Source organism: Cetorhinus maximus, chromosome 35 (genome assembly GCF_964194155.1).
Source record: "Cetorhinus maximus chromosome 35, sCetMax3.hap1.1, whole genome shotgun sequence".
Taxonomy (NCBI): Eukaryota; Metazoa; Chordata; class Chondrichthyes; order Lamniformes; family Cetorhinidae; genus Cetorhinus; species Cetorhinus maximus.
In genome coordinates this window covers 803,762-815,110 of record NC_135913.1, presented here as the reverse complement: position 1 = coordinate 815,110, position 11,349 = coordinate 803,762, and positions in this window count along the sequence as shown.

The following is an 11,349-nucleotide window of genomic DNA, read 5'->3' as shown; positions in this document are numbered from 1 at the left end:
ACCAAAAAAAACGGACGCAAATGGGAATTAGACACTGGACCCTCAGCTTAAACGGTTGGTGCTCTGACCAGTGCGCTCTCCGGGGCAGCAACCGGAATTTTATATTTCCATGTTCGCTGGTTGCCATCCAACCAGAACTCCGGAGGAACTGCAATCACATTCGGATTGGAGATTTCTCGGCCGATCTTCCGACGGGGGCAGGGTGAGAAATCCGCACCGCAGTGAGTTCCCCAGGCCTTCAGCAGCGGGAGACTGAAGCCACGACCCGCCGCCGGAAACCCCGCCCCCACCTATTTCTTCCGGCACGAGCTGCCCTAAACCCGTAAAGCAAAGTGGAGTTTGAGATTAAATAACACTGAAACTCTGAAGAAGGGATATACACACTCGAAACGTTAACTCTGTTTCTCTCTCCACAGATGCAGTTAGACCTGCTGAGTTTTTCCAGAATTTCCTCTTTTTGTTTCAGGTTTCCAGCATCAGCAGTATTTTGCTTTTACCTAGAGCTTAAATAATCTAGGAACACAAAAGACTACGTTAAAATTTTTTACAGCTGAGTACTTACAATGGAGGCAGCATTGGGAAAGGAGCGTGATGGTGTACAAAAGATGATACCCCCAAATAACGAGAGACAGACGGCAGGGATATTAAGTAAATACTTTGCTCTGGCATTTACCAGCGAGATAAAGCAGGGCTATGATCCTAGGGAATCAATGGAGTGGGTCAGACCGAATCAGAGAGAGAAGAGATTAATTTATGGGTTATCTAAACAAGCGCACGAAGCAGAGAGGTTCGGGTGATTGTTTTGCTCGCTTATTAAATGTATTATTTTGGGAAAGAGATTTACATTCAGCATGTTGGCTGTGAGGAACACATCAAGGGCGTTTAGTGAGGACCAGCTGCTCTTCACAATCATCCTAGTTTAATTTCAGTTGCCATTTATTTGGCCAAAAGGTAGCATTGGTTCTACTGGGGATCGATCCCAAGAAACTGCTGTGTGTAATGCAGACGTGATAATCACTATGCCATAGAACCCTGGCTTTGGCTCTGTGAATGGAGATTCAGCCTGTGAAATTCTGTTTTCAGTGTTTGCATTTGGAAGGAATTCCTAAGAGCCAACTCCTTGCTGGCTACACAAGTTCTTGCATTTGCCTTAATGTGGCGGTTCCCTCAATATTAATTATTACTTTCAACCAGAGACCCACCAACTCCCTCAAAAAAACAGGAAAAATGAGACAGCGTTTAATGAGTGCTGGCTGGCGACTGGCGGGAGGTGCAAAGATGATGGCGTCTGGAAAGTAATTGTGAAGCAAGTCTGTGGGGTTGAACGATGGGGTGGGCGGAGGGTAGTGAGATAGGATGTGAGGCAAAAATCCGCTGAACAGACTTGGGAAGGAAATGCACAATTTGGACGATGCAATGTTCACTGTCAGCCACCAGATGTCGCTGTGTCAAAGCGCAATGGGGTCCTGAGTAGCTCAGTCGGGAGAGCATAAGACTCTTAATATAAGAGACAAAAACAAAAATAGCTGGAAAAGCTCAGCAGGTCTGACAGCATCTGTGGAAAGAGATACAGTTAACGTTTCGAGTCCGTATGACTATTCATCAGAACTGGGCATAGTGTTCAAGCCCTTGCTCTTGCGATGTTTTTAAACCTAAATTATCGATTCTCTTGCAAATCATTCTATCCCCGCGAATTCGCTCTCATCTCTTTAAGTTATTTTAAAGATTTGCGACATGCTGGTTGTTTGTGAAAGAAAGAATATTATCTGATGCAATATTTTACGGTGTAATGAATTGGGTTTTGTTCGAAAGTATCAATTATTATTTTCAACCAGCCCCAAGTAACACGGTTATGCAAAGCTGATCTTCGCTGCTCTCCAAATAAAACTCATTCATCTCTTTGAATTCCATCCATGACACTTAATTTTCGAATATGATTTACATTATAACATTTTCTGAATTTATTTTGAAACTTTGCAGGCAACTTGATGTTTCGAAGCGGTCGTTTATAGCGACTTTGCTTTAAAGACTAAATTAAGGTGTTATTTCCGGTAGCAATTTTTTCATTCATTCGCCAGTTGTGGTGTCCCATCTACAAGATGAACTGCCGCAACTCTCCAAAGCTTCTTGGCACAATCCAAACTCGCAGACTCCACCAAAGACAAGGGCAGGTAGAAGCATGGGAATATCAACAGCTGCAATTTCCCCTCCAACCCGCAGACCGTCCTGGTTTGGAACTCTATCGCAGTTTCTTCACTGTTGTTAGATTCAAGTCCCTGTTCTGACTAAATCCTTGGAACTCACTACCTATTAGAACTGTGGATGTACCTAAACCACATGGCCAGCGCGGGTTCAAGGACGTGCCTCAGCACCGCCTTCTCAAGGGTATTGAGGATGAGCTAGATATGCTGGCCCAGTCAGCAATACCCGCGTCATTATTTTGATTGACAAGCTTATTTCCACCCACTGACACGGCTTAAAGATGTAAACTGGGCATTACCTTCTTTTGGTGAAAGATGTGCAAAAGATCCCACAGCCCCATTGTGAAGAGGAGCAGGGGAGTAACGCCTGAGGGCTTTTGTATATCATTTGATTAACACAGCAAAAACAGACGATCAGGACTGGATCACATAGTTATTTTTTGGGAGCTTACCCATGGCAAATCAGTTTAATGTTGAACCAACTAAGTGATAGAGAATCAAACTTTTAAACTGAGGCCCGGGGATCGTCCGTTGATTTGGCTTTTTCAATGAATGAACACTCTATAAAATACATACTTTACAGCAGTGCCGGTGGGTAGAAAATAAATTTATTGATGAAAACATCAGACTTGTCCCAATAATCGCTTCAATAAACCAATGAAATGTTTTTACCTAAAATGTTTCAAAACATCACGCCTCCGAGCAAAATTTTAAACTGCATTCAGAAACTGTACGAATATGAATCATATTTGAATGTTTGGTGCACTGGATGGAATTAAAACATGTTTGTTTTATTCAGACATCAAAAAAATCAGATTGAAATTGCCGTGAAGCACCGGACTGAATGAAAATAGGAATTGAGGATCCCGGAAACTCTGCTCGAAATATTTCAAAGCACAGACTTCAGAAAAAAAATACCACTTACGAAAAACAGGGATGGTGACAACACTTTCGGTTACTTACAAGAACAGGGCGGGCCATGTGATATCCAAATTTGAAGCGGTGGCCGAGCAGGGCTTTGAACCCTGCGCCCTCTCACATTAAAATTCTGATGTTTCACCGACTCAGATGTCTGGACTAGACGAGAGGTGAGTGCGCAGCGACCTCCGCCGGCTAAGATGGGACATTACACCGCCCACATTCTCTGCTTTGGAATCATCCAGTCTCTTGAGTTGCTATCTCTCACGCATCCTTTCTCAGTACCCCTACGGGTTTGGTGCACAAATCCTCACTGAAAACACGACCAGCTACATCCTCTTTCCTTGCTTCTGTCTTATTGGGGCTCCGTGAGTGGAGCTAAAAGAAGAAATGTTAATTAAGAACTCACCGCTGCTTAAAGGTCAATGCGCACAAGGCAGGTCGAGCAGAAGGAGCACAGTTTCGTTTAATATAGCAGATTGAGATTAAAAGAGATGGCAGGACGCTCGAGCGAAGCAACAAAAAAAAAGATGGCTGGGACTGGCTGTACAGTATGGCGTCTTCCTGTGCCATATAACCCATGTAATTATTTCTGTTCTGGAGAATTAAAATTCAGTGATTCTGCAGAACTGTATGAAAATGCGAGTGAAAATTAAAAGCAATTCGGAAGTAAGGACATTAACTTTGAACACTCAGATTTTTTTAAAAATCTGATGCATTCCCCGCTCAACTATCCATGTTTTCAATTCTGTTTTACACCGGCACATTCACTGACTGACATCCTGCACCTCATTTCCCAATAGTGCAGCCTGCACTGTGTCTTCCTCTCACACAGACACAAGTGCTGCCTCCCCGAAGCTTTACTTCCAAGAAGGTCACCGTAAAATATTCCGCGACCTCCCGACACGCCCCGTATTTATGAGATACATACGAACCAGGAGCAGGATTAGGCCACTCGGCCCTTCAATACTGCTCTGCCATTCAATAAGGTGATGGCCTATCTGACTGCAACCTCTCGTCTACCACGATACACTTTCACCCACCCCTTGTTAATCAAGAATCTATCAGCATTAAAAACATTCAAAGTCTCTGCTTATACTACCTTCTGAGGAAGAGGTCTCCAAAGATAATTTCGACAATACCATTCAATGCAAGTGAAAACACTGCCATCAGAAAACACTTTTCAATTCAAATAGAATAAGCAGATGGAAAATCTTGGAAATATCTTAAAGGAATTTGTAGGAATTGCTCACGATTTCTGCGATTTACATGAGACTCGATAAGAAGCAGTTAAAATTCACCGCCCGACCAGGGACTTGAACCCTGGACCCTCAGATTAAAGTCTGATGCTCTACCGACTGAGCTATCCGGGCTCTGGCAACGGTGCCGCACAGCGACCTTTACTGGCTGACATCGAACATTGCATCCTTCAGATTCTGTACTTTTCCTGCGGTCATCTACTGTGTTCAGCGGATTTCCCTCACGCACCCACTCTCAATACCACCGCTAAATTCAATCACAATTGCTCTTCAAAAATCCTAACCCGTCCACTTCACCCCAAAGTCCGGCCCGTACCCATCAAACGTCTCCCATTTTTCTTTGTAAATTCGGGGTGCTACCTGATTGAAGGAAAAAATATATATAATATTCATCCAACAGCTACATTCAGGTTAATTCAAACTTAATCACAAAGTCCATTCATCGTGGGTTGTTGATGTGTCACTGAAGTGGATGATTCTCATGAGAATCGAGAATTTAAATAAAAAAGCCGGCGAACAGGGAATTAGACCCAGGGCCCTCAGCTTAAACGGCTGATGGTCTGCCGAGTGCGCTCTCCGGGGTAGCAACAGGAATTTTAAATGACGCATGTTCGCTGGTTGCCATCTAACCAACACTTCCGAGGAACTGCAATCACAGTCGGATTGCAAAACTTCTTGCTCGACCTTCCGACGGGGGGAGGGTGAGAAACCTGCAGTGCAGCGGGATTCTCGGGCCTTAAGCAGCGGGCAAGTGAAGGGACGCCCGCTTCTTTACGGCATGAGCTGCAGTAAAGCGGCAAAGCAAAGAGGAACTTGAGATTAAATAATACTGAAGCTCTGAAGAAGCGTCATAAGGACTCGAAGCGTTAACTCTGTTTCTCTCTCCACAGATGCTGTGAGACCTGCTGAGTTTTTCCAGTAGTTTCTGTTTTTGTTTCAGATTTCCGGCATCCGAAGTATTTTGCTTTTATCTACCAATGAAATAACCTAGGAACAGAAAAGAATGCGTTAAAATATTTTACAGGCGAGTATTTAAAATACAGGGAAGCATTGGGAATGGGAGCACGATTGGATAGAAAGGATAATAGCCAAAGTAACCATAGACGGGTGGCAGGGATATTAAATAAATGGATTATTTATTCATTCACAGAATGTGGGTTTCGCTGGCTGGGCCAGCATTTATTGCCCATTCCTAATTGCCCTTGGGGAGGTGGTGGTGAGCTGCCTTCTTGAACCGCTGCAGTCGAAGAGGTGTAGTACGCCCACACTGCTGTTAAGAAGGGATTTCCAGGATTTTGACCCAGTGACATGAGGAAACGGCCGATATATTTCCAGATCAGGATGCTGAGAGACTCGGAGGGGAACTTCCACTTTGTGGCGTTCCCATCTACCTTCTACCCTTGTCCTTCTAGATGGTATTGGTTTTGGATTTGGAAGGTGCTCTCAAAGCAGCCTTGGTGAATTCCTGCAGTGCATCTTGTTGATAGGACACTGGGCGTCTGTCCTGGGGGAGTGAATGTTTGTGGATCTGGTGCCGATCAAGCGGGCTGTTTCAAACTGGACAGCATCAAGTTTCTTGAGTGCTGTCGGAGCTTCACTCATCCACGCAAGTGGAGACCATTCCATCGCACTCAGACTTGGATCTTGTAGATGGTGGACAGGTTATCGGGAGTCAGAAGGTGATTTCCTCGCCACAGGGTCCCGAGCCTTGTAATCACAATGTTTATGTGGCTCGACCAGTTCAGTATCAGGTCAATGGTAACCCCCAGGATGTTGATAGTGGGGGGATTCAGCGATGGTAATGCCATTGAATGTCAAGTACAGTTGCTTAGATTCTCTACTGTTGGAGATGGTCATTGCCTGGTACTTGTGTGGTGCACATGTTACTTGCCACTTGTCAGCCTGAGTCTGGATATTGCCCAGATCTTGCAGCATTTGGAAATGGACTGCTTCAGTATCTGAGGATGCGCGAAAGGTGCTGCAAATCGTGCAATAATCAACGAACATCCCCATTTCTGACCCTATGATGGAAGGAAGGTAACTGATTTTTCGGCCTAGGATAGTGCCCTTGAGGGAGTCATGCAGTGATGTCCTGGAACAGAGATGATTTCCTGCCAACTACCACAACCATCTAACCTTGTGCTGGGTATGGCTCCAACTGATGGCTACTTCCCCCTGATTCCCATTGACTCCAATTTTGCTAGGGCTCCATGATGCCACACTCGGCCAAAAGCTGCCTTGATGTCAACGGCAGTCGCTCTCACCTCACATTTGGAGTTCCGCACTTTGTCCATATTTGAATTAAGACTGCAATGAGGTCAGAACCTGAGTCACCTTGGCGGAACCCAAACTGGGGGTCGGTAAGCAGGGTATTGCTAAGCAAGTGTCGCTTGATACTACTGTTGATGACCAATTCCATCTCTTTACACATGTTCAAGAGAAGGCTGATGGGGCAGTCATTGCTTAGGTTGGACTTGTCCTGATTTTTGTCGAATGGATACAGTTCGGCCAATATCCGTATTTCGGACAGATGCCAGAATTGTAGCTGCACTGGAACGGCGTGGCCAGGGGTGTTGCAAGTTCAAGAGCCAAAGTCTGTTGCCGGAATGCTGTCAGCGACCCCAGTCTTTGCGCTATCCAGTGCCTTCAGCCGTTTCAATGTATCACGTGGAATATATCGAATTACTTTACGACTGGCCTCTGTGGTTCTGGGGGCCTCTGGAGGAGGCCGAGATGGATCATTCACTCTCCACTTCTGGCTGATGATTGTTGCAAATTCTGCAGCCTTATCATTGGATTTACAAGGCTCTTCCATCATTCAGGATGGGATATTTGTGAGGCTACTGCCTCCAGGGAGTTGTGTAATTGTCCACCACAATTCACGACTGGATGTGACATGGCTGCAGTGCTTAGATCTGTTCCGTTGGTTGTGGAATCACTGAGCTCTGCCTATCGCTCGCTGTTAATTTTGATTGGCACGCAAGTAGTCCTGGGTTCCAGCTTTACAAGGTTGACACCTCCTTTTTAGGTATGCCTGCTACTGCTCCTGGAATTCCCTCGTGCACTCTTCATTGAACGAGGGTTGTTGCCTTGGCTTGGTGAGATTGTTAGAATGGGGAATATGCCGGGCCATGAGGTTACAGATAATGGTTCAGCACAAGTCTGCTCTTGCTAATGGCAAACAGCGCCTGATGTTTGCCGAGTCTTTGAGTTGCTAGATCAGGATGTATTCATCCACCTATTTAAAAATAATCTGAACATGTTACAGCGTAGGGATTGCTATTTATATTTAATAATTCGTTAGGAAAAATATGTTATGAAAGAGGATTGGCGAATAAATAATACAATTCCTAAAGTTATGAAGGTGGACAGAATATCCCAGAGAATTATAGACCAGTCAGGTTAACATCAGTGCTGCGAGAAATAATAGAATATTTACTGAGGAAGAAGATAGAAAACCATCGAAATATGAGTAACAGAATATTGAGTAGTCAGCATGGTTCCCTACTTACCAATCTAAACAGATCCAGGGCAATGATTTCTCATCCCATTTCCGCACTAGCACCTCTGGATTCCCTCGGGGTCCCCTCCCTGACTCATTCGTATTTCTCATTGAGATGCTGACCCACAGTGACATCATATTTTTTTCACATGTACATTGATGATGCACTGCTCCCCCTCCGATCTCTTTCCGCCCCATAACCATTGCCACTTTATCAAACTGCTTATCCAATATCCAGCGCTGAATGAAAAGATATTTCCTTCCTTTCTTTGGTCTCTGCTACAAGCTCCCCTATCCCAGCATCTGACTCCATCCTACTCAGTGTGAAAACTGTGCGACCTTGAACCAGACTGTTCACATACTTGATTTCTTACTTGACCCAAAGATGAGATTCTGACTATGTATCTGTGTCACCACTAAAATCACCCATTTCCACCTCCACCAATTTCCAATGCCCAACACCACATCGGCTTCAACTCATCTGCTCCTGGAGCCCTGAGCAATAATTTTGTTCCCTCTAGACTTGACAATCCCAATGCACTCTTCACTATCTTTCCATATTGTCGCCTCCATAACTTTGAAATGATCAAAACTATATGTCCCATGCCCCATAAAATCACCGCCAGTACATCTATAACATATGTTGGCTCGCCTTGGAGAAATGCCTGTATTTTAAATGTTTTTATTTTCAATGAAAAAAGGGACTTTTAAATCCATCGTACCTCGCTAAATCAGTAATTTCCAAAAACGCCAATATCCACTGGCTTCTGAGGAAGAGAGCTCCAAAGATAATTTCGAAAGTACCATTCAATACAAGTTAAAACACAGCCATCAGAAAATACTTAGCACGTCAAATAGAATCAGCATATCGCAAATCTTGGAAATATCATAAAGCCATGTGCAGGAATTCCTCATGATTTCTGGAATTTCGTGAGAATCGATAATTCGCAGTTGAAATGCTGTGCCCGAGCAGGGACTTGAACCCTGGACCCTCAGATTAAAAGTCTGATGCTCTACAGACTTAAACTATGCATGCTCTAGCAAGCTTGCTGCACAGCGACCTTTACTGGCTAAAAGGAAAAAACTTTGGATGCTGGAAATCCAAAACAAAAACAAAAATAAAAATACCTGGAAAAACTCAGCAGGTCTGGCAGCATCTGTGGAGATGAACACAGTTAACATTTCGAGTCCGTATGACTCTTCAACAGAACTAAGTATAAATAGAAGAGAGGTGAAATATAAGCTGGTTAAAGGAGGGGTGGGACAAGTAGAGCTGGATAGAGGGCCAGTGATAGGTGGAGATAGCCAAAACATGTTACAGACAAAAGGACAAATGTGTTGAAGGTGGTGATATTATCTAAGGAATGTGCTAATTAAGGGTAGAAAGCAGGACAAGCAAGGTACAGATAGCCCTAGTTGGGGTGGGGTGAAGGAATCGCAATAGGCTAAAAGGTAGAGATAAAACAATGGATGGAAATACATTTAAAATAATGGAAATAGGTGGGAAAAGAAAAATCTATATAAATTATTGGAAAAAAAGGGGGGGATCGGGAAGGGGGTGGGGATGGAGGAGAGAGTTCATGATCTAAAACTGTTGAACTCAATATTCAGTCCGGAAGGCTGTAAAGTGCCTAGTCGGAAGACGAGGTGCTGTTCCTCCAGTTTGCGTTGAGCTTCACTGGAGCAATGCAGCAGGCCAAGGTCATACATGTGGGCATGAAAGCAGGGTGGAGTGTTGAAATGGCAAGCAACAGGGAGATATGGGTCATGTTTACGAACAGACCGAAGGTGTTCTGAAAAGCGGTCACCCAGTCTGCATTTGGTCTCTCCAATATAGAGGAAACCGCATTGGGAGCAGCGAATGCAGTAGACTAAATTGAGGGAAGTGCAAGTGAAATGCTGCTTCACTTGAAAGGAGTGTTTGGGCCCTTGGACAGTGAGGAGAGGGGAAGTAAAGGGGCAGGTGTCACACCTTCTGCGATTGCATGGGAAGGTGCCGTGGGAAGGGGTTGAGGTGTAGGGGGTAATGGAGGAGTGGACCAGGGTTCCCAGAGGGAATGATCCCTGCGGAAAGCCGCCGGTGGGGGGTGAAGGGAAGATGTGTTTGGTGGTGGCATCATGCTGGAGTTGGCAGAAATGGCGGAGAATGATCCTTTGAATGCGGAGGTTGGTGGGGTGATAAGTGAGGACAAAGGGGACCCTATCATGCTTCTGGGAGGGAGAGGAAGGGGTGAGGGTGGATGCACGGGAGATGGGCTGGACACGGTTGAGGGCCCTGACAACTACCGTGGGTGGAAAACCTCAGTTAATTAAGAAGGAAGATATGTCAGAGGAACTGTTTTTGAAAGAGACATCAGCAGAACAGATGCGATGGAGGTGAAGGAACTGAGAGAATGGGATGGATTCCTTACAGGAAGTGGGTTGTGACGAGCTGTAGTCGAAGTAGCTGTGGGAGTCAGTAGGCTTGTAATGGATATTGATGGACAGTCTATCATCAGAAATTGAGACAGAGACGTCAAGGAAGGGAAGGGAAGTGTCAGAGATGGTCCATGTGAAAATGATGGAGGGGTGGAAATTGGAAGCAAAATTAATACATTTTTCGAGGTCCAGACGAGAGCATGAAGCCGCACCGAAGTAATCATCGATGTACCGGAGAAAGAGTTGTGGGAGGGGGCCGGAGTAGGACTGGAACAAGGAATGTTCAACATACCCCATAAAGAGACAGGCATAGCTGGGGCCCATGCGGGTACCCATAGCCACACCTTTTATTTGGAGGAAATGAGAGGAGTTTATGGAGGAATTGTTCAGTGTGAGAACAAGTTCAGCCAGATGGAGGAGAGTAGTGGTGGATGGGGATTGTTCGGGCCTCTGTTCGAGGAAGAAGCGAAGAACCATCAGACCATCCCGGTGGGGGATGGAGGTGTAAAGGGTTTGAACGTCCATGGTGAAGAGGAGGCGGTTGGGGCCAGGGAACTGGGAATTGCTGATAAGATGTAGGGTGTCAGAGGAATCACGGATGTAGGTAGGAAGGGACTGGACAAAGGGAGAGAGAATAGCGTCAAGATAGCAAGAAATGAGTTCCGTGGGGCAGGAACAGGCTGACGTGATCGGTCTGCAGGGACAGTCCTGTTTGTGGATTTTGGGTAGGAGGTAGAAGCAGGCCGTCCGAAGTTGGGAGACTATCAGGTTGGAAGCTGTGGAAGCAAGATCTCCAGAGGAGATGAGGTCAGTAACCGTCCTGTAAACAATGGCTTAATGTTCAGTGGTGGGGTCATGGTCCAGGGGGAGGTAGAAGGAAGTTTCTGCTAGTTGACAATCAGACTCTACGAGGTAGAGGTCAGTGCGCCAGACAACAGCACCACCCTTGTCAGCAGGTTTGATGATAATGTCAGGGTTGGACCTGAGAGAACGGAGTCCAGCAAGTTCAGAGAGAGACAGGTTAGAGTAGGTGAGAGGAGCAGAGAAATTA